This window comes from Lagenorhynchus albirostris, chromosome 16 (assembly GCF_949774975.1).
Source record: "Lagenorhynchus albirostris chromosome 16, mLagAlb1.1, whole genome shotgun sequence".
NCBI lineage: Eukaryota > Metazoa > Chordata > Mammalia > Artiodactyla > Delphinidae > Lagenorhynchus > Lagenorhynchus albirostris.
The window spans coordinates 20,599,754-20,624,312 of record NC_083110.1 but is presented as its reverse complement, the minus strand read 5'-3'; the positions used below and the strand labels follow the sequence as shown (position 1 = coordinate 20,624,312).

At 40.5% G+C, this 24,559-nt stretch overlaps 1 non-coding gene across 1 annotated transcript; it reads right to left on the bottom strand.

Moving 5' to 3' along the window:
• Positions 1–15,156: 15,156 nt before the first annotated feature.
• LOC132507667 (U6 spliceosomal RNA) lies at positions 15,157–15,263 on the bottom strand. Its single transcript, XR_009536246.1, has one exon. It is a non-coding gene; the product is annotated as a U6 spliceosomal RNA (small nuclear RNA).
• Between the last annotated feature and the right edge of the window lie 9,296 nt (positions 15,264–24,559).

Sequence of the window (24,559 nt, the reverse complement as noted above, 5' to 3'; positions counted from 1 at the left end):
ATTGTGGTGATGATTTTGCAATACAGTCAGCCCTTGAACGACTTGAGGGTTAGGGGCACTGACCTCCTGCAACTGAAAATCCACTTTACAGTTGGCCCTCCATTTCTGCAGTTCAGCATCTGCAGATTCAACCAACCTCAGATTGTATAGTACTGTAGTACATATTTACTAAAAAAAATCCACACATAAATGGACGCATGCAATTCAAGCCTGTGTTGCTCAAGTGTCAACTGTATATACGTATATCAAATCATTATGTTGTACATCTGAAATTAATATGTTACATGTCAGTTATATCTCAATAAAAAATAAAATGAATAAATAGAAAAAATATTTAATCACAGTTTTGTAAGATCAACTTACATACTACGAAAACTTCTGTAAATAATATATTTAATGTATAATTAATAGAATTTTAAAAGTAAGTATTCGATAATGTCACAAAAACTTTAATGAATATAACCTCTTTTCCATTCTGTAAGGTCAGCGACCACCTATTTTTTTCACTTTTGGATTCAGATTTTCACCCAATGCCTAGCATATTGCTCTGGAGCTCAATAAATGTTTAGTTGTTGTTTTTGTTGTTTGTTTTATTCGGTAGGCGGGCCTCTCACTGCTGTGGCCTTTCCCGTTGCGGAGCACAGGCTCCAGACGCGCAGGCTCAGTGGCCATGGCTCACGGGCCCAGCAGCTCCGCGGCATGTGGGATCTTCCCGGACAGGGTCACGAACCCGTGTCCCCTGCATCAGCAGGCGGACTCCCAAACACTGTGCCACCAGGGAAGCCCAATAAATGTTTTTTGAATGAATCATAAAGTTCGTAATCATTAATACTGTATAACTTCACATAGCCAATTAAGTTTTGGTACTAGTGCCTCAAAGGAAGAGTCAGAAACCCAACGGAGAAAACTAAGATGAGTAATATTTTCTTCAATGGCTTCCAATTCCTAATGATGGGAAGCCCCTTGAACAGTATTTTCTCTTTCGAAATATGTCTCCATACTTGAGAGATAATGGTATAAATCAGAATGATCTGCTGTAGTCTAACAATTTTTCCTAGACTTCATGTGGCAGAAATTTCTCTGTGGTTAAGTGGTAAATATAACAGGCTAACTTCAGATTAGTAAGTGAGGTTCCATGCTAATAGCACAGACCTTCGGAGGAAAAGTTGGTGCAGAAAGGCTTCCCTGGTGGCGCAGTGGTTGAGAGTCCTCCTGCCGATGCAGGAAACACGGGTTCGTGCCCCGGTCCGGGAAGATCCCACATACCGCGGAGCGGCTGGGCCCGTGAGCCATGGCCACTGAGCCTGCGCGTCCGGAGCCTGTGCTCCGCAACGGGAGAGGCCCGCATAAAGAGTAAATAAGCTGCAGATTAGCTAGCTTTCAGGGCAATATTAAGGGTTGGCTAAATAGAGCAATGCAAGAAATAAATGTTTTTTTAAAAAAAAATAAATAAATAAACACAGGGGTTAGGGATACCGACCCTCTGTGCAGTCAATGTATGTTCTTTGAGCTTGTAAGCTTACACCTATCTGGTATAAGCAGATAGGGTAGGAGGTCCCTAGAGAAAGAGAACTAGGCACAGCTTTCTTGACATAAGAGAAGCCATTTTTTGCCTCCTGGCCACAACGCTTGCCCTTTAACAGGTCTCAGTAATTAATGATCTTAAGACAAATGAGGGAGTGCAAGAACAAAGGAAAAGCAGTCAAGAAATAATACATGAGCAATAAATACAGTGCTGGTTCCTCCTCAAGGGATATACATAACAATCTGATACAGAACTTCGAGTTCTGCAGGAACTATGGCCCCCACCCAGGTGGAGGATGCTGAGACCCCAAACTGGTCTGAATGTAAGGAATGATGATGTTCTTTTCTGACCCTTGTGACTTCAATCAATTAAACCTTGGACTCTGGCAACCTTTGCCCCAATTCTATGCTGAATTCTCTTCTGCTCAAGCCCCTTCATGAATATGCATACACCAGCCCAAACCCCTTCATGAATAAACAGGTACCCTTAGCTTAAAACTTCCCCAATTTTCCTGTTCAGGGAGACACTGCTTTGGGGAAGATCCCCGTTGTTCTCCTTGCTTACTGCAAGTAATAAATCCTTCCTTCTCCTGCTCTTTGGCTTGGTTGTGTCTTTTGGCTCAACACCCACCAAGAAGCAAACCTAGTTTTCAGGTAACAGTGGTAACTTTTTTTTTTTTTCCCCCCGGTCCGCGGGCCTCTCACTGTTGTGGCCTCTCCCGTTGAGGAGCACAGGCTCCGGACGCGCAGGCTCAGCGGCCATGGCTCATGGGCCCAGCCACTCCGCAGCATGTGGGATCTTCCCGGACCAGGGCACGAACCCGTGTCCCCTGCATCGGCAGGCGGACTCTCAACCACTGCACCACCAGGGAAGCCCCCCCCCCCCGTGGTAACTTTTTATGCAATATAGAAAACAGGTGGTCTGTATTAAGGTAATAAATACTTTGGGTGTGACTTAATGAAACATGCTGTAATTATTATATTTAATACTCCACACAGAATCTAAAAGAAATTACTTAAAATGTTTATCTATGGGTTTTAATCCAGTGTCAAAAACTTTTGAAAGATTTGGTACTCCACGGAAACCTTCTAGTTACATTTAAAAGAACTAGCCTTACTAACCTATACTGCTTCAGCTACCCAACTGTGTTTTCTTTCCCGCTAACGACACATCCTGAGGATTAGTGCTGTAATAGATGAGAATTTTTAAAACTTAAATTCATAATAAAAGCTATTTTAAGCCTTTCACTATTTCTTACTGAAGCGCTCTTTGCTTCCCCCAGACTTTCTTTTATGAGCAGTGCATTCTTGGACAATAGTTGGAGAATTAAAAAAAAAGAGGCTGTTAAATAAGAATCACCACCACTCCCATTGTCCACACTATTTTAGAACATTCCAAGGCTGAAACACCCCATTTGTAAATCACTGATGCACCCTTAACAGAAATATGTTTAAGTCTGGGGAAGGCTGGAAGCTAAGGAGGATTTATGGCATCTTGATTAAACATTAGAGAGGACATTTCCAATTGTCGATTTGTACAGCATCTTAGAAGTTCTCACACTTGGGACATCGTTATACTGCAGTAACATTCAGGATGGACATGAGGAGTCTTTTTTCTTTAAGGTAGGAGAAATGCTGTTGTGAAGGGAAAAAGGGGATGGATAGCCTGAGTCATGCTATGGAAAGGTACAGTTGAGGGTCTGGGTACAGAATTTCTTAAAAATTCTACACAGCTACTTACCCCTGGACATTCTTCTAGTACTGCAGTTTGAACACCTTCGCCCTAGAATACGGGCTCCTCCCTGTATTTCTTCCAGTCCTCCCCTCCCTTAGCACTCACTGGGAGAGGCAGGTAATATAACAGTAGACAATGGCGTCCCAATGTCCTCCAAGACAGGAGACTTCTGTCCTAACTGGACAAGGCAGGATAACCACAGTCAGTTTCTTGCTTTGTAATTCTCCGTTACATATTTCCTGAAAGCCATTTTTTAACTTCATTATTTCAGAAAGGCACATTACCATGTGAAATGAACCATTCCCTTTAAGTCCCCAACAGAGTTTTGTTGAACACCTACCTCATGCAAAAATTTTGTTTCACTGGGGGAGGGGATGTTGAGATAAGAAGGTTCCTGAGTTTTAGGAACTGGCAGTCCAGATGGGGAAATAGACTCACGTTTAGAAAACTCAGACATAAGATCGTTTTGTTTTAAACATTTATCCTCCTGAAGATCTCCCATCAATTCAAATGTTTTTCAAGACTAATTTGACAAAAGTCTGTGGTGAAATGATTTTTGTTTAGCAGCTCAGGTAGCAACAATATCTGCAATGGCCTCAGTTCCCCAGCTTTGAAATCATATAATTCTTGGTGAATTTTTTAACTTGGAAAATGTTCATTTTCTCCATATTTACACATTCACTAGAACATGTATTAATATTCTTATACCACGGGATTTTACCATTTTATAATTCACATTCTCAAATAGTGCATCTGCTTTTCTGTCCAAGGAAGAAAAGTACTGTAACGCAATTGAATGTGTTTTGAGGAGAGCACTTTATTTTGTAAATTAAACATCGGGACTCAGAGATGTGTCACCTGGCACTTGGTAGGTGGGCAACAAACGTGTATTGAAACAACAAAAAAGAAAAATCAAACCAAAAAAAAAAAGGAAAGGAAAATAAACAGGAAAAACAAATGAATAATGCAGTGAACTCACTCTCAGGGTGCAGTGTACACATGTGGTGGAAATGAGACAGTTTCCAAAAATCCTGAACAACTTTTGGAAGACTTTTTGTGGGTGGAGGTTGGGGGGGGCAAACAATATACCTGAAAAAAAAAGAAAAAACAATGGGACGGAAAGAGGCAGTTTTGCTCTGCCTGAAGCCTGAATGTAATCACTCAGTACTGCCCATCAAACTGGGGTTTGCACTTCCCCACTCTCCTGTTAAGCCTGCAGGGCGAACAGCGGGGAGGGGGGAGGTTTGTTCTTCCCTCATACATTCCTTCCCTCTCACTCCAAAAGGAGCTGGATGTGGAGACACAAAAGTTTAACCACTGAGCTGGAAAAAGGTCAATCAGAAAACACACCCCAGAGCAAACCCAGGGCATTGCCAAGGGGAACCGGATACTGAACCATAGGAGGATTATATCCAGAGGGCAGACGTCCCAAAATCGGGGTGGGGAGGTGGAGGGCAGTAGATTCCAGGTCAGCACTAAGACCAGTGTGAGACCTGGGGACTGGGAAGGTACCGAAATCTAAATCTTAATGTAGCATCTTTTTTTTTTTTAATGTAGCATCTTAAAGTTTACTTTAAATAATCCAATAGAAAGCGATGGCAGTTTCTAGGGCCCTTATTATGCAAAAACTGCTCAGTGAATCTTTGAAGGGAGTCATTTTAAAGATAGAGGAATGGAATCCAGGTGGAACTGGGCAAGCACTGATTTTCAGCCTTGGCTTCTCTCTAGGGAGCTCTTAAAAACCTGGATGCTGAGGCCGCACCCCAGGCTGATTATATCAGAATCTCTGGGGGTTGGACCCAGGCATCAAAATTTTTAAAGCTGCTCAGCTGATTCCAGTATACAATGAAGTCCTACTGAAAGACTCTTTTGGAGACAGCTGGGACACCAAGTTCTTAACCTTCCAGGCAGATGCTCATTGCATTTAAGTTAATACATTTCTAAGTCAAACTTTGATTTAGTCTGTGAGAAGAACTCAAAGGTAGATATATCAGGGCATACTTGATAATTAGAGCATATATTCCACAGAAGCTACTGTAGAAGGATCAAATTTCTTAGTTGGCTTCCTCCCTTCCTTTTTTCTTTTAGAGCCCAGAAGTTTTAAGTGAACTAAATAGTACTTTGAGGCCTGAGAGTCTCTAAGTTAGTGTTCCTGGGTCTTCAGGCTTTTAAACAAATTTCTATAACCTCAATTTTATGTAGTTTGAACTTGAAACTGCTTCACAAAGTAACTGCAGTCAGAGTGAAGTGATCATCCTTTTTCTTTCTTTTTTTTTTTGGTGGCACCCCAGAGGCTTGCAGGATCTTAGCTCCCTGACCAGGGAGTGAACCTGGCTCTGGCAGCAAAAGTGCCTAGTCCTAACCACTGCACTGCCAGGGAATTCCAGATCACTGTTTTTCTTTCTTTCTTTAAAAAATAAATTTATTTATTTATGGCTGTGTTGGGTCTTCGTTGCTTTGCGTGGGCTTTCTCTAGTTGCTACAGTGGAGGCTACTCTTTGTTGTGGTATGTGGGCTTCTCATTGCGGTGGCTTCTCTAGTTGCGGAGCACAGGTTCTAGGGGCACGGGCTTCAGTAGTTGTGGCACGTGGGCTCAGTAGTTGTGGCTCGAAGGCTCTAGAGCACAGGTTCAGTAGTTGTGGCGCACAGGCTTAGCTGCTCCACCACATGTGGGATCTTCCCAGACCAAGGATCGAACCCGTGTCCCCTGCATAGGCAGGCGGATCTTAACCATTGCACCACCAGGGAAGTCCCTCAATCATTATTTTTCAATGAAGTTAAAATGTATATACAGATATGCACGAATATTAACTTACATTTTGATGAGTTTTAGTAAATGAAAACAACACCTGTGTAACCACCACTCCAAGATGTGGAAAATTTCCATCACCCCAGGAAATTTCTTTATGCCCTTTACCCCTCTCCCCATAGCAACCACTCTTCCAATTTCCACCTTCCTAGATCAGTTTTGCCTGTTCTTGAACTTAATTGGAATGGAATTACACATCAGGTACTCTTTTCACGGTGATCTTTTTAAAAACACAAAATTGGATCATGTAAATCCTCTGTTGAAAACCTTTAATGGCTCCCTACTACTCTTGGAATAAAATCCAGATTTCTCCTTGTGTCCAGAAAGGGCCTGTATCCCTCTTAATCCTCCAGCACTGCCTCCCAACTCTCTCCCGTGCTTACTATGATGGTGATCTAGCGAGCCTGGTTACCCTTCCTAGCTCCTTCCTACCTGGGGACGGGGACTTGGCTCAGCTGTATTCCCCTGTTAACTCCTACTCACTTTCAGGCGTTGTCTTAAATATTACCTCCTCTCAGAGGCATTCCCTGGTGCCCCAATTCTAAATTAGGTTCTCCTTAGGTTTTCATTTCTGTCACTATCACAGTTAGTAATTATATATTTACACATACTTGTTTTAAAAAATTTTGTCTGTGCTGCATGGTATGCTGGATCTTGGTTACATGTATTTATTCTACTTTAAAACTGTCTATCTCCTTCACTTTACCCACAAGGGTAGGGGCCATGTCTGTTTTGTTCACCACTGTATTCCCAGCTCGTAGCCCAGAGCCTGAAACATATTAGGTGTTCAATAAATATTTGATAAAATAAATGAATAAAATGGTTTAATTTGACTCTTGAACATACTGAGTTGCAAAATGATAAAAAAAAAAAAAAAAAAAGATGGGGAGGAAAGGCAAGAAAGATGTGGGCAGGTAAGAGTGGGATTCCGAAGGAGAACTGCTCCTCTTTAATCTTGAACAGTGAGAGTGAGGAGTGTGTCATATACAACAATGGAAAGAACACTCGGGAAGAAGTCAGATCACCTAGTTTGCTGACTTCTCTGGACCTGTAACCCATCTCCTCATTTATAAAATGCAGGATCTGGACTAGAACATTTCATCAGTACTGCCTCTCCTCCATGTAGCACGTGGAAATATATGGGGGTATTTTCCACAGTTCCACAATAACTGGAGACCACTATCGGCAGTTATTAGTTCAGAGCACCAGGAATATTAAATGTCTTGCATTGTATGACACAGTCTCAACCCTGTATTATCCAAAGTATGTGTTGAGAAACACTATAATACAATTCTATGAATCTAGTAGGCATGGCCTGTGGTTCCTCATTTTGTGATACTTCATAGACTATCATACAGGTAAAAGCTTACTGCATTTAAATTACCTTACTTAGAAAATTATCTATTTATGTCAGACTGCTTGCTTTAGTCTGTGATAAAAACTTAATGGTATGGGACTTCCCTGGTGGCACAGTGGTTAAGAATCTGCCTGCCAATGCAGGGGACATGGGTTCGAGCCCTGGTCCAGGAAGATCCCACATGCCGCGGAGCAACTAAGCCTGTGTGCCGCAACTACTGAGCCTGCGCTCTAGAGCCTTCGAGCCACAACTACTGAGCCTGCGCTCTAGAGCCCGCGAGCCACAACTACTGAAGCCCGCGCACCTAGAGCCCATGCTCCGCAGCAAAGAGAAGCCACTGCAATGAGAAGCCCGCGCACCGCAACGAAGAGTAGCCCCCGCTCGCCACAACTAGAGGAAGCCCTCGAGAAGAAATGAAGACCCAACGCAGCCAAAAACAAATAAATAAATAAATTTATTAAAAAAAACCCTTAACGGTAGACATACTATCAGGGAATAATTGATATTTGAGGTATATATTCCACTGGAACTATGTAGAAGATATCATATTTATTAGTTTCTTCCCCTTCCTTTTTTTTCTTAAAGAGCACAGTAGTGGTAAGCATTTCTCCAAGAAATTAAAAGAGATTGATGCTATTTCATTCTTCCTTAGTAGAAGTGTAGGTAGACGTCAATTTACATTTGGGAAACTGTTATGGACGGAATGTTTGTGTCCCCCCAAAATCATACAATGAAACCCTAACACTCAATGTGATGGTATTTGGAGGTGGGGCCTTTAGCGGGTAATTAGGTTTAGATGAGGTCATGACGGTGTAATCCCCATGATGGGATTAATGTCCTTATGGGAAGACTTCTTATTAGAGGAAGAGAGACCAGTGCTCCCACTTTCTGCCAGGTGAGGACAGTGAGAAGGTGGTCCTCTGCAAGAGAGAAGTCTCTTACCAGGGAATGAAGTTGGCTGGCACCTTGATCTTAGACTTCCCAGCCTCTAGAACTGTGAGAAATAAATTCCCGTTGTTTAAACCACCCAGTGTATGGTATTTTGTTAAGGCAGCCTGAGCTAATACAGAAACGAAGGCTCAAAGAAGACAAACATTAAAATTACACAGAGAACCCTCCTGTGGTAAGGTTGATATTTTTAGTGATGTGCTTCCTAGGCTAATGTTTTACCCACCAGAACCGACTCTCAATTATAGTAATTAAGGAGACTATTTGTTAAGTGTAGTCTTATTGTCACAATTCTAGGGCCCTTGCCCACTCTAAAATTCTATATTGTTAAAAATATATATATATGGTGGAAACAACACAAATGTCCATCAAATGACAAATGGATTTAAAAATATTTATTCATACCATGGAATATTATTTGGCCATAAAAGGGAATGAAGTACCAAAGCATGATACAACACGGATGAATCTTAAAATCGTTAATACTAAGTGGAAGAAGCCTCTCACAAAAACCTACTCATTATATGATTCCATTTATATGCAATGTCCAGAAAACGCAAATCTATAGAGAAAGTAGATTTGTGGTTTCTTAGGTCTGGGGGTAATGGAGGGATGGGGACTGACATCTATAGGATATGGGTTTCTTTTTGAGGTGACACAAATGTTCTAAAATTGACTGTGGGGGGGGGTAGGGATAAATTAGGAGGTTGGGATTGCCATATACACACTACTATATGTAAAATAGATAACTAATATGAACCTACTGTATAGCACAGGGAACTCTACTCAGTACTCTGTAATGGGAATATGGGAATAGAATCTAAAAGAGTAGATATATGTGTATGTATAACTGATTCACTTTGCTGTACAGCAGAAACTAACACAACATTGTAAATCAACTATACTCCAATAAAAATTAATAAAAAAATAAAATTAACTGTGGTGATGGTTGCACCTCCGTGCAACTGTGTTGATGGTTGTGAATATACTAAAAACCATTCAACTGTATACTTTAAGTGGGTGAATTACAGGGTTATGTGAACTTACATCGATAAAGCTATTTTAAAAATATGAAAAGGTATTCAACTTCATGCATACTTAGAGAAATGAAAATAAGAATAACAACCATTTTTCATCCATCAGATTGGCAAACATTTTCAAGCCTATAATATTTAGGACTTGGCGAGGGTGTGGGGAAGTTGGTGCTCTTGTACACTGCTGGTGGGAGTAGAAACTGAGGCAGCCTTCTTGGAGGGAAATCTGGTAAGACGTTTCATGATTCTATATGTATATGAACCTGTATCAGTAGGTGTATATATATACACATACACACACCTATTGATTTAGTCATTCCACTCCCAGGAATTTATGCCACTGTACAGTTATCAAGCATAAAAATGATTACCAAAACATTGATTACAATAACAAAAATTGAAAACAACCAAAAGTCAATCAATTGAGCAAAATAAATGATAGATCCATATAAATTATGAATACCGTGCAGCTGTTAAAAAATGAAGGTGCAGAACAGTATATATATAATATGCTACTGTTTTGTGCAAAAAAGGGATGAAAATAAGAATAAAAAAATATATGTGGGCTTCCCTGGTGGCACAGTGGTTGAGAGTCCGCCTGCCGATGCAGGCGACACGGGTTCGTGCCCCGGTACGGGAAGATCCCACATGCCGCGGAGCGGCTGGGCCCGTGAGCCATGGCCGCTGAGGCTGCGCGTCCGGAGCCTGTGCTCCGCAACGGGAGAGGCCACAACAGTGAGAGGCCCATGTACCGCAAAAAAAAATAATAATAATACATACATAAATAAATAAAAATATATATTATGTGTGTGTTTGCATAAAGAAGGATACACAAAAACTAATATAATATAAATGGTTACCTGGTTGAGTAGGAACTAAGTAGCTATTAGGCAGAAATGGATGTCAGACTTTCCACTGAATACCTCTTACATTGTTTTATTTTTGAGGCTTTTGAATATCTAACCAGAATAAATTAAATTTAAAAATTAAGGATATGACTGAAATAAAAGAATAAGCTTATCTACAGTAAGTAAAATACAACTTATATAAGACGCTTTTTTTTTTTTTTTTACATCCCCTCTCTAGTTTTCTAGTTTTCATTTTTCCCATCTATTTCATTTTTGGGGACATGCTTCCATTTGTTCTGAATTCTCTATAAACCTTATCATCTCAAGATACTTTAAGTGAAATTAAAAAGTTACAGAATAGTAAGTACAGCACTCTTTCATGTACTTATTCAATTAACAAATACTTTTAGGTCCTTAATTTATGCTCTAGATACTAGTGATATGGAAGAAAATAAGGCAGCCAAGGTTCCTGCTATCATGGAGATTACATTTTAGTAATGAGTAGGTAGGCAAGCACATAAATAAACAAGGTAATTTCAAACAGTGATGGAAGAAAATAAAACATGGTGGTGGGGAGTGACTTGGGTTGGGGAATAGTTACTTGATGGGTGTCATGAAGATCTCTCTGAGGAAATAACCTATGAACTAACCCCTGAGTGAGGATAACCTGGGAGAAGAGAGTAGTCCAGGAAGATAATGTAGCGAGTGCAAAGGTCTTGAGAATGGAACAAGTTGGCAAGTTTGAAGATCTAGAATATAGTCTGTAGAGCAGGCAGAGAGTGGTAGGAGATGAAGTCAGAATGGTAGTCAGGGGACAAATCATGGGTTTAAATAAAAGAATAATACGTATGTTTGTATATATATTGAAAATATCTGGAAGGGCACACAAAATCTTATTAACATTATTAAGTGGCTATTTTATGGGGATAATGGTTAGTAGTACTCTAATTTCCTACACTCCAGCAGGATTTGGATTTTTAAAAGTATTTTAAAGTGCATAAAAGAAATATGCTTCAAAGGAAAAAAATGTTAATAGTGTTGAAGTAGGAATCTAGGAAAGTGAATTTTGTACCTAGAAGCTTGATGATTCCTTTGGTCTTAGTCCCTCTAGTGGCAGCTGTGGGGCAGTGCTGGTGACAGTGTCTAAGCACAAGCATCCCATGGTGAGATGCTAAAGTTAATGAACTCTGAAATACTCAAAAGTTTGAATTCTTGAAATCGTGCAATCCTTGCCACATGGTGAGTGGGAAAAATCCAAAAATCGCTACTGTATACCATAAAGCAGGGGTCAGCAAAGTCTTCAGATTTTAAAATCAAAACATGAGGAAAACGCTCCAGTGCAGTAGTCTCACAACTGTGTGGCTTAAACATCCAGGCCCTGGTCACACCATCTCTTCTGAGCCTTTCCTCAGGCCTATACTGCCCTGTCTTCTCTCCACCTGGACGAGCTACGTCTCCCACCCCTCTTGGTCAGCTCACCCCTTCTATATAGCTTCCCCCGACAACTTGCTTTCCCCCTCAACTCATCCCTTGGCATTTCCTGACAAGGATAAAAATAGCTGACATTTAGGGAGCTGTCACTGGGTACCAGACACCGTTAATTAATGTTACCTTGTTCAATCCTCAAATCAATCCTGTGAGGTGGTCCTGTTATTACCTGCCTTATACAGATGGAGAAGGTAGACCTGAGGCATCGGGGCATAAAGTAGGATCAGGGCTGCTAAGTGGTGGCTTGGAATTGAATCCCTGTCTGACTCTAGACCACAGGCATTTAGCCAGCAATCGATACTCGAATATAGTTTTTTATTTGGATAGATAGTGACTATATAATCAGTGTAGATCACAGGGCATAAATTCAGATGTATATAGGGACCAGGATGTGAGTACAGAGAACCTGACATAATAGTCTTTTATATATATATATATAAATTAATTTTATTTATTGGCTGCATTGGGTCTTCGTTGCTGCGTGTGGGATTTCTCTAGTTGCGGCGAGCAGGGGCTACTCTTCGTTGTGGTGCATGGGCTTCTCATTGCAGTGGCTTCTCTTGTTGAAGAGCACAGGCTCTAGGTGCGCAGGCTTCAGTAGTTGTGGCACACGGGCTCAGTAGTTGTGGCACATGGGCTTAGTTGCTCCGCAGTATGTGGGATCTTCCCAGACCAGGGCTCAAACCCTTGTCCCCTGCATTGGCAGGCAGATTCTTAACCACTGCGCCACCAGGGAAGGCCCATAATTGTCTTTATTTTCTCAAAGGGATATGTCCTCCCTTGTTTTTCTTGAAACATGTGGCTTTTGTGCTCTATTTTTTGTTCTACATTTGATAAAATAGGGATCAAAAATATTTCACTTTCCTCTTATAAAGATTTGTGATAATGCCTGGCAACTGACACTTGGCCTCAGTATCAGAGAGCAACAGAGTTAGGAGACTGTGACAAACTCAACAGCATGGGCCCCATCTAAAGGGGGTGTTCCCAGCTCAGCTCCAGACAAATGCTGCCGTTGGGAATGGTAATTGAATCCCAAATCATCAGACCTTTCAATTTTTCAAGAGAAGGTAGAAGTCTGGAATTTTATGCAAAACCTCCCAATTTAAAAATGTTGCACAGGGAGATCAGCTCGGTGCTTTGTGACCACCAAGAGGGGTGGGATAGGGAGAGTGAGAGGGAGATGCAAGAGGGAGGGGATATGGGGATATATGTATACTTGGAGCTGATTCACTTTGTTATACCAGCAACTAACACAATAATGTAAAGCAATTATACTCCAATAAAGATGCTAAAAAAAATGTTGGCAATGATTTCACAACATTTTAGGAACATGGTTTGGTAGGACCAAATTTTGATTTGATCAGTGGGTCACAAGTTCAATCTTGTCTCTTTAATTGCAATGCAAGTTCCTTGTGAGGAACTGCTAAAACAGATTTCATTTACATCTCTCACAGTGCTAGGCACAAACCAAGTACTCAGAGATTTTTTGCTCAGCCGTGAAGCTGCTCATGAGTATTATTCTATATTTAGATTTCAATTCCTTTTGGCAAACATTTATCTGGCAAGTGTGGGCTTTTACAGAATCACAGTATCTGTGAACTTATCGCTGAATCAAATGGATTCTCTGAATTTACTAAAGAGAACAATGGGGCCTAAGACACAGAAAGTATTAAAAGTTTCTTGTTTTTTTTAAATAAATTCATTTATTTTATTATTATCATAATTTTTCTGGCTGCATTGGGTCTTTGTTGCTGCAGGCAGGCTTTCTCTAGTTGCAGCGTGATGGGTCTAACTCTTCGTTGCAGTGTGCGGTCTTCTCATTGTGGTGGCTTCTCTTGTTGTGGAGCATGGGCTCTAGATGCACAGGCTTCAGTAGTTGTGGCACACGGGCTCTAGAGCGCAGGCTCAGTAGTTGTGGCACACGGGCTTAGCTGCTCCGTGGCATGTGGGATCTTCCTGGACCAGGGCTTGAACTCGTGTCCCCTGCATTGGCAGGCGGATTCTTAACCACTGCGCCACCAGGGAAGGCCAAGTTTCTTGTTTTTATTCCATTCATATTTCCTGAGTATCAGATTAATATCCTTGGTCTACGTTATACCTTGATGCACATTATAATCACTGGCCATAGCTTAAAAAAAAAAAAATCCATGCCCCGCGCCTAGAAACTCCATTTTAATTGACCTACAGAAGGGTCCTGGCACTGGTATGTGTGTATATATGTATATACATATATGTGTATGTACATGTGTGTGTGTATATACGTATACTCACTAAGTGATTTTTTTTGGCTGGGCCACCAGCTTGTGGGATCAAACCTGGGCCCCTTGCAGTGGAAGCCCAGAGTTCTAACCACTAGACTGCCAGGGAATTCCCCACCAAGTGATTTTAATGTGTAGCCAGACTAGAGGATCACTGGTCTAGGTTCTGGGAATCAGAACTCATAGGACCAGATAATCTCAGATCTTACTGCCAGAAGTTATCTCATGAGTTATTTGGCCCAGTTTCATGCACTTAAGTCACTATTTTCCTAAAACTACCATCATATCTAATTTGACGACTATATTACCAATATACTCCACTGTAATTCTATTTGAGAAGAGAGGAAGAAAGCTGAAATGTCAGGGAGATATTCAAGTGCTTGTTTCCCAAACATAATCAAGTGACTGTTCAAGTAATTTCTTTCTGTTTAAAAGAAATCTGTTACAGTAATAGTAGGTCCAAACTAATAACTCAGTGACTTCTGCCTCACTAACGAGTGGCATATTAACCACTTTTCCATGATAATTAAAAATGAATTATTTTTTTAACGTTTTTATCGGGGTATAATTGCTTTACAATGGTGTGTTAGTTTCTGCTTTATAACAACGTGAATCAGTTATACATATACATATATCCCCATCTCTTCCCTCTTGCATCTCCCTCCCTCCCACCCTCCCTATCCCACCCTTCTAGCTGGTCACAAAGCACCCAGCTGATCTCCCTGTGCTATGTGACTGCTTCCCACTAGCTATCTATTTTACGTTTGGTAGTGTATATATGCCCATGTCACTCTCTCACTTTGTCCCAGCTTACCCTTCCCCCTCCCAGTGTCCTCAAGTCCATTCTCTAGTAGGTCTGTGTCTTTATTCCCATCTTGCCCCAGGTTCTTCATGACCTTTTTTTTTAGATTCCATATATGTGTTAGCATATGGTATTTTTCTCTTTCTGACTTACTTCACTCTGTATGACAGACTCTGGGTACATCCACCTCACTACAAATAACTCAATTTTGTTCCTTTTCATGGCTGAGTAATATTCCATTGTATACGTGTGCTACATCTTCTTTATCCATTCATCTGTCCATGGACACTTAGGTAGCTTCCATGTCCTGGCTATTGTAAATAGAGCTGCAATGAACATTGTGGTACATGACTAAAAATATGGAACGCTTCACGAATTTGCGTGTCATCCTTGCACAGGGGTCATGGTAATCTTCTCTGTATCATTCCAATTTTAGTACATGTGCTGCCGAAGCGAGCACAAAAATGAATTATTTTTTAAAAAGAGAGAACACACACACACATAGTAAAAATGAGAAAGGTATAAAAGTACACAGTAAAGTTTACCTGCCATTCCTGTCCTTGAGCCATCAAGTCTGCCTCCCTGAAGGCAGCTACTCTTATGGGTTTCCTGGGTATCTTTCCAGAGACATTATAAAGTTATTTTTTATTTTCATATTTTGGCTTCAGTTAGGAATCTTTATTTCTGTAACTCTCTTTTTTTTTTTTTTTTTTTTTGCGGTACGCGGGCCTCTCACTGTTGTGGCCTCTCCCGTTGCGGAGCACAGGCTCCGGGTGCACAGGTTCAGCGGCCATGGCTCACGGGCCCAGCCGCTCCGCGGCATGTGGGGTCTTCCCGGACCGGGGCACGAACCCATGTCCCCTGCATCGGCAGGCGGACTCTCAACCACTGCGCCACCAGGGAAGCCCCTGTCACTCTCTTTTTTTGACTGATCCTTCAATATTTCCTTAAGAGCAAAGGTGCTAAGGTTAGAGGGGGGAAAGAACGATCCACTGTGAGAGTGTTAGAACTTGAAAGGATCTCAGAGATCATCCTGCCCTCTGCTATTCCAAGTGTGGTTCCTGGATTAACAGGGACTTCACCTGGGGGCTTGTCAGAAATGCAGAATCTCAGACCTCACCTAGACATCCTGAAGCAGATGTTTTATCTTCACCAAATCACCAGGTGATTCGTGTGCAGTTTTAAGTTTGAGAATCATTGCTCTGATCTGACATCCTCCTTCTCAAATCAAGGAAGTGTGGGCCAACAAGAAGCCAGTAGAGAGCTGATACGACAAATCAGGTCTCCTACCAGCCTTGTCAAGTGCATTTTCTGAAATGCCTAAATTCTGGCCAGATAATCTGGTGCAGTGTTTTAATGCATTTTATTCACTATGAGCTTTGGAGTCAGACACAGCACGGTTCAAATGCTAGCTTTACCAATGGAACAGAGTAGGAGCTCAATAATGGTGATTATACTTCCTGTTATTACCATTATCTTTAAAAAATAAAGAATTTTTCAGAGCAGTTTTAGGTTCACAGCCAAACTAAGCAGAGTTCCCATTTACTCCCGTCCCCCACTATCGCTATTCGCACACATTAACAAGTGAATTACTAGCATTTGTCATTGCACTTTGCACTTGATTAAAACCTCAAAGCAATGTTTCGACAGCCTTTAACGAATCATTTACAGATTCTATGTCTGACTTAACAGAAAGACTTTTAAAAAAAATTTTAAATATATCCTGTTCTTGTCTCAGAATGCTGTTTTACTCTGGCAGTCAGGGAGGGATTTTATCAGGCAGCCTAATAAAATGCAGGGACTAAAACATAGGGAGGCTAAGGTCCTGGCAGGTTCCGTTTTCTTTCCACTGGATCTTATGTTGGAACAGAGCAGCAGGTTCTGAGGAAAAGACGTTGGGAGGTAGGAGCTAAATCGGAAACTAGGCCTTTTTATCAGAGAGCTCAGCTGGTGTCCAAAATCCCAGCCTGAGCCGGGAGCAGGGAAATCAGAACGAATGGTTGCAGGTACTTTCTGGAACTTGGGGTTTGGCGCCTTGGAAGCTCGGGTTCCGAAGAACCGCAAGGGAAAGGTGCCGATTTTGCCCTGCACAACAGAACTTAGCGTGAGACTGGAAGGAAAAGGGAGAAGCAGGAGGAGAGCTGCACATCTGATAACGACTCTGGTAGCTGGCCGCGCAGAGCTCACCTATGGGCTGCCTAATTTCTGTCCTCGTTCGGAGCTTCTAGGGCTTGTAAACTCTTACCTTCCAGCCTTTTTCCTTTTCTTTTGAGCAGAGTTAGCTTTCTTCTTCCCACTTAAAGCCTACGGCCTGTGACGTTAAAAAAAAAAAAAGCACTTCCGGAGGGGCGTTTCCTGGAGACCGGAAGTAGCTGGGCTGTCTCCTGTCGCTCCTTTATACGCAGTTTTCGCGATGCCTTGTGGGAGTTGTAGGCCAGGGGCCGAGGAGACTGGGCGGTTTTTCTGGTCCTGAGGTTGGGGCCCTGACGCTGTGCGTCTTGAGGTGCAAAGAACTTCAGCGATGTTAAAAAGTTCTATGAGATTTCTATGCTATATTTTGTACTATGTATTTTTAAAGCGTTTTTTTTTAAAACCAGCATTTTTAAGTTAAATTATATTTGCTCTTTTAAAAAGCATACCAAAAAAGCATAAAGAAGAAAACAAAAGTGGTGAGATGACTATATTGACTTCGTACAAACAGTTCAGAAAGATGTTAGCTGAAGGTAAAAGCCTTTCTTCTGTACCTGCCCAGCTCCCTCTCTGAAAAGGAATCCACATATATGATTTTTAAAGAAAAAAATCAGGTGCAAATGTACATACAGTTGACCCTTGAACAAAACGGATTTGAAATGCAGGGGTCCACTTTTACAGGGATTTTTTTTTTCAATAAATATATGAATTATGAAAAAGTGCCCAGAAGAGATAATGCTATCATACTCTTCTCAACCTTCCTTTTTCATGTGATAATCCATCATAGAGATCTCTCCATACTGCACAAAAAGAGTTATCTTACTCTTTTTTTAATGGCTTTATAGTAGTACTTCATAACACAAATACCATACTTTATTCATCCACTGATCTCTTCTTCTCCATCCCATTGAGGGACATTTTGGTTGTTTCCAATTTTTTTCTGTTGCAAAGAATTTTGCAATGGCCTCCTTGAACATATTTTGGTGTACATCACAGGGTAAATTTGTAGAGAAAAATTGTCCAGTCAACAAGATATAAGTTTTATAAAAGTTGATAAATACCACCAAATTGCTAAATTGTACCAATTTACACTCATATCCGACAATGTATGAAGGTGTTTACTTTCTCACTTCTGCTCTAGCACCAGGTATTATCAAACTTTAGACATTTTGCTTCTCTGAGAGGTGAACAATTTATCTTCCTTTGAGTGATTAGCAGTTTCATAATTATGACTGAGGTTGCACTTATAGTTATATGTTTATTGGTTATTTATGTTTATGAAAGTAGTCGTATTCTTGACCCAATTTTCTGTTGGGTTGTTAATATTATTTTTTAATAAATTTATTTATTTATTTTTGGCTGCATTGGGTCTTCGTTGCTGCACTTGGGCTTTCCCTAGCTGTGGCGAGTGGGGGCTACTGTTAGTTGTGGTGCGTGGCTTCTCATAGTGGTGGCTTTTATTGTTGTAGAGCACGAGCTCTAGGTGCACAGGCTTCAGTAGTTGTGGTACGTGGGCTCTAGAGAGCAGGCTCAGTCGTTGTGGAACATGGGCTTAGTTGCTCCACGGTATATGGGATCTTCCCGGACCAGGGCTCAAACCCGTGCCCCTGCATTGGCAGGTGGATTCTTAACCACTGTGCCACCAAGGAAGTCCTGTTAATCTTTTACTTACTGATTTGTTTGCACTTTTTTTAAACTGGGGAAGTCAACCTTTTGTCTGTTACGGGAATTGTGAATTTTTTTTCCTTGTACATTATTTATCTCCTGATTTTGCATTTTTATGCCACACACATGTGCTTAATGGTTTTTTAGAGAAAATCCTTTATTATTATTATTTTTAAATATTTATTTATTTATTTGGCTGTGTCAGGTCTTAGCTGCGGCACACGGGATCTTTTGTTGCGGCGCACGGTCTCTCTGGTTGTGGCGCATGGGCTCTAGAGTGTGTGGTCTTAGTTGCTCCTTGGCATGTGGGATATTAATACGACCAGGGATCGAACCCACGTCCCCTGCATTGGAAGGGGGATTCTTAACCACTGGATCACCAGGGAAGTCCTTTTTCTCTTTCTTTTAAGGTAAGAAGTGGATTTATTTAGAGAGAAACACTCCACAGAGAAAGTGTAGGCCATCTCAGAAGGTGAGAGGCCCACATGTGCTTAATTTTTGCATAGTCATGTTTATTAATTTTTTTTCTATGGCTTCTGAGTTATTTGGTTATGTATAATTTATTTTGATATAAGGAGGAATGGCTGTAGCTTTATCATTTATCATTTCTTCAAAATACTAGACAGTGGTCCCAACATGATTTTTATTACCTTTACCATTAGAGGGAAAAACCCAGGGAACATTAAAAATACACCCTATCATAAGGTGCTGCAACAAGTTTAAATTTTTTAAATTAATTAATTAATTATTTATTTTTGGCTGCGTTGGGCCTTCGTTTCTGCACGTGGGCTTTCTCTAGTTGTGGGGAGTGGGGGCTTCTCTTGTTGCAGAGCACGGGCTCTAGGTGCGTGGGCTTCAGTAGTTGCAGCACACGGGCTTCAGTAGTTGTGGCTTGTGGGCTCTAGAGCACAGGCTCAGTAGTCGTGGTGCATGGGCTTAGTTGCTCTGAGGCATGTGGTATCTTCCCGGACCAGGGATCGAACCCGTGTCCCCTGCATTGCCAGGCGTATTCTTAACCACTGCACCACCAGGGAAGTCCTGCAGCAAGTTTAAAGGTTAGTTTTGGGGAAAAGAGTAGAAATAAATAAGTGTACTCTACTTTTCTCAAAACACATGCTTACCTGTATTAAATAATACTCCAAAAAGGTGCTAATATTTATTAAAATAAGTAATGAAGACTTTTCTAATCAATATACAACTTAAAAAAGAGAATAAATTGTGAAAATGATTTAAAAAATTAAAATGATTGAAGAATTCCCAAATTGAGGAAGTATTATGTATGTTCAAATATAAAGCAAAGTTTTTCCCCAGATCATCCTTTAGAAAAACATGTAGATGCCTCATACTTGTAACCTTACAAAGTTTCTCATACAATGGAAGAATAGCACTATTCTTAAATTAATACGGTTTTTCATAATATAGTATTTTAAATATGTATGTTTAAGTAAATTTAAAAAGTTGAATATTACATGTCATTTGATCATTTTATATATAACTAAATAATGAAATTTAAGTATTACATGTAGGCATTTGACTATTTTATATATAATATATATACTATATTCATATGTAATATGTACAAATATGGCCGTAAACTCATTTTTTGTTGTTGTTTTTGCATTGTCTCATTGGTGAAACTTAGACTTGGCTTTTATTCAGGCCTGGATGATGTATTCTTGCCATTTTGTTATTGTTTGATCAAGGCTTTAGTGCGGATACAGCGGTGCAATATATTAAACTTAAAAGAAGTTCTGAAGTAGAAACATCATTTAGAAAAATGGTGAAAAATACAAGAAGAAATAGCTACATGTTTTACTGTATTTGCCTCTAGGCAGAGGGAGGTATGAGGCAAGTCTTCCACTTTTTTAAAAACTTGGAATACTATGTCCTTTAAAAAACCCAAAACTCATGAGGATGTACAACACTGATGTAAATAAAAATTAATTTGAAAACAGGAATGTGAAGTTTATGTTAGTTTTTATAATAAGAAAAACATGAGGATGTTTGGTTGGGCACTTCCTTTTAAGATTTTCTTTTTCTCTGATCATAAAATCACACTGTAAGCATTTTCATCAAGGGCTTATCAAATTCAACGTTTTATGTAAATATATATAAGTATATATTTAAATATATATAATTAAGTTATATGTAACATACAATAATACATTAGTTTCAAGTGTACAACATAGTGATTCAATTTTGTTTTTTTTTCCCGTACCGCATGGCTTGCGGCATCTCAGTTCCCCAACCAGGGATTGAACCTGGGCCAAGGCACTGCAAACACTGAATTCTAACCACTAGACCACCAGGGAACTCCCATGATTCGATATACATATACATATTTTTAAGTACCAGGTGCTACTATTTTATTTTTTTAATATTTATTTATTTATTTTTATTTGGTTGCGCCGAGTCTTAGTTGCAGCACGTGTGTTCCTTAGTTGCGGCTTGGGGGCTCCTTAGTTGTGGCAGGCAAACTATTAGTTGCGGCATGCATGTGGGATCTAGTTCCTTGACCAGGGATCAAACCTAGGCTCCCTGCATTGGGAGAATGGAGTCCTACCTACTGCACCACCAGAGAAGTCCCTTGATATTTTTATACATTATAAAATAATCAACACAATAAGTCCAGTTACCATCCATTACCATGCAAAGTTGTTACAATTTATATTTTTATTTGGGGGATGTGATCTTGTAAGTAAGCCAGTCAGTACTATTATTAAAAAATAACAAAACCTCAAAGGCTTAAAACAAGTTGAGAAGGAGAGTTTTACTGAATTCTGATAGTGACAATAAATGTGGAGATATCAAAATGAGGAAAATAACCAGTAATGCTGTGTAAACCTGTAATATCACAATATAAAGGGCACCTTCAACTGGGTGCTTATTGAATTGTGAGCTCTTTCTCTTTAATCCTTACCTGTATCCCAAGGGGTGCTGTGAATTGGGGACACTAAGGAGGGAGGAGCCATTCAGAGCCAAGGTGTCAGATATGTAAGCCACAGTTTAGTAAATAATATGATAGATAATACAATATGATGCAGGTGTAGTCTATTACTAGAATTGCCTAATTCCAGATTTTTGAGGAAAGGAATGAAACCTTTAGTTGATTTTATTCTGTCACATACATTATGCCTACATGGAATAATAACTTTGGTAAAACTCAGTTACAAGATGTAGGGGGAGCAAAGGAAATTATCAGAATTCTTTATTTTTTTAAAGAAGCAAAAACTACAGGTACTTTGTGAGTATATATTCAATAGGCTCTCAGTAAATCCCTACTGACTTACACATGTTAAGTTTCTTTTCTAAAACATGTGCCAACATGAGTGAAAGACCATAAGAACAAGAGGATTCAGTGCAGTATTCTCTATAAGAGCCGAAGATTGGAAGTGTCTGACACTAAGGAACTGAGATACACACACACACACACACACATACACACACACATATATATGTAAATATATTTGTAAATGCAATGACTGCAAAAATGAAACTCTGTTAGCAGTGGTTACCTCAGTTACCTTGGGAAGAAAACTGGGGGCTGGAAGACCAAGGGTGGAGGGACACTTACCTTTCATGCCTACCATTTTGTACCCTGAAAATTTTGTTCTGACTACAGTCCTGAAGCCTGCGGAAAAAAATCCACATTCACAGAAATGTAGACAAGATGAAAAGGCAGAGGGCTATGTACCAGGTGAAGGAATGAGATAAAACCTCAGAAAAACAACTAAATGAAGTGGAGATAGGCAGTCTTCCAGAAAAAGAATTCAGAATAATGACAGTGAAGATGATCCAGGACCTCGGAAAAAGAATGGAGGCAAAGACCGAGAAGATGCAAGAAATGTTTAACAAAGACCTAGAAGAATTAAAGAACAAACAAACAGAGATGAACAATACAATAACTGAAATGAAAACTACACTAGAAGGAATCAATAGAAGAAAAACTGAGGCAGAAGAACAGATAAGTGACCTGGAAGACAGAATGGTGGAATTCACTGCTGCAGAACAGACTAAAGAAAAAAGAATAAAAAGAAATGAAGACAGCCTAAGAGACCTCTGGGACAACATTAAATGCAACAACATTCGCATTATAGGGGTCCCAGGAGGAGAAGAGAGAAAGGACCAGAGAAAATATTTGAAGAGATTATAGTCGAAAATTTCCCTAACATGGGAAAGGATATAGCCACCCAAGTCCAGGAAGCACACCGAGACCCATACAGGAAAAATCCAAAGAGAAACATGCCGAGACATATAATAATCAAATTGGCAAAAATTAAAGACAAGGAAAAATTATTAAAAGCAGCAAGGGAAGGGCTTCCCTGGTGGCACAGTGGTTGGGGGTCCGCCTGCCGGTGCAGGGGATGCGGGTTCGTGCCCCAGTCCGGGAGGATCCCACATGCCGTGGAGCGGCTGGGCCTGTGGACCATGGCCACTGAGCCTGCGCGTCCGGAGCCTGTGTTCCACAACGGGAGAGGCCACAACAGTAAGAGCCCCACGTACCGCAAAAAAAAAAAAAAAAAAAAGCAGCAAGGGAAAAACGACAAATAACATACAAGGGAACTCCCATAAGGTTAACAGCTGATTTCTCACCAGAAACTCTACAAGCCAGAAGGGAGTGGCATGATATACTTAAAGTGATGAAAGGAAAGAACCTACAACCAAGATTACTCTACCCGGCAAGAATCTCATTCAGATTCGATGGAGAAATCAAAAGCTTTACAGACAAGCAAAAGATGAGAATTCAGCACCGCCAAACCAGCTCTACAACAAATGCTAAAGGAACTTCTCTAAGTGGGACACACAAGAAAGGAAAAGGGGGCTTCCCTGGTGGTGCAGTGGTTGAGGGTCCACCTGCCGATGCAGGGGACACGGGTTTGTGCCCCGGTCCGGGAGGATCCCGCGTGCCGTGGAGCGGCTGGGCCCGTGAGCCATGGCTGCTGAGCCTGCGTGTCCGGAGCCTGTGCTCCGCAACGGGAGAGGCCACAACAGTGAGAGGCCCGCATACCGCAAAAAAAAAAAAAAAAAAGAATGGGCATCATCAGAAAATATACAAACAACAAATGCTGGAGAGGGTGTGGAGAAAAGGGAACCGTCTTACACTGTTGGTGGGAATGTAAATTGATACAGCCACTATGGAGAACAGTACGGAGGTTCCTTAAAAAGCTAAAAATAGAATTACCATATGATCCAGCAATCCCACTACTGAGCATATACCCAGAGAAAACCATAATTCAAAAAGACACATGCACCCCAATGTTCATTTCAGCACTATTTACAATAGCCAGGTCATGGAAGCAACCTAAATGCCTATTGACAGATGAATGGATAAAGAAGAAGTGGTACATATATACAACAGAATATTACTCAACCATAAAAAGGAACGAAATTGGGTCATTTGTTGAGACGTGAATGGATCTAGAGACTGTCATACAGAGTGAAGTAAGTCAGAAAGAGAAAAACAAATATCGTATATTAACGCATATATATGTGGAACTTAGAAAAATGGTACAGTTGAACCGGTTTTCAGGGCAGAAATTGAGACACAGATGTAGAGAACAAACGTATGGACACCAAGGGGGGAAGGCAGTGGGGTGGTGGGTATGGTGGTGTGATGAACTGGGAGATTGGGATTGACATGTATACACTGATGTATATAAAATGGAAGACTAATAAGAACCTGCTGTATAAAAAAATAAATAAAATAAAATTCAAAAATGAAAAAAGAGCGACCGTATAACATGGGAAGTCTATTCAACACTCTGTAATAACCTAAATGGGAAGAGGATCTGTAGATGAATAGGTATGTATAGGTACAAATGAATCAGATTGTATATTCCTAGAACAAGCAATATTGTAATCAAATTACTCTGATAAAAAATTAAAAATAAAAAAAGCGAA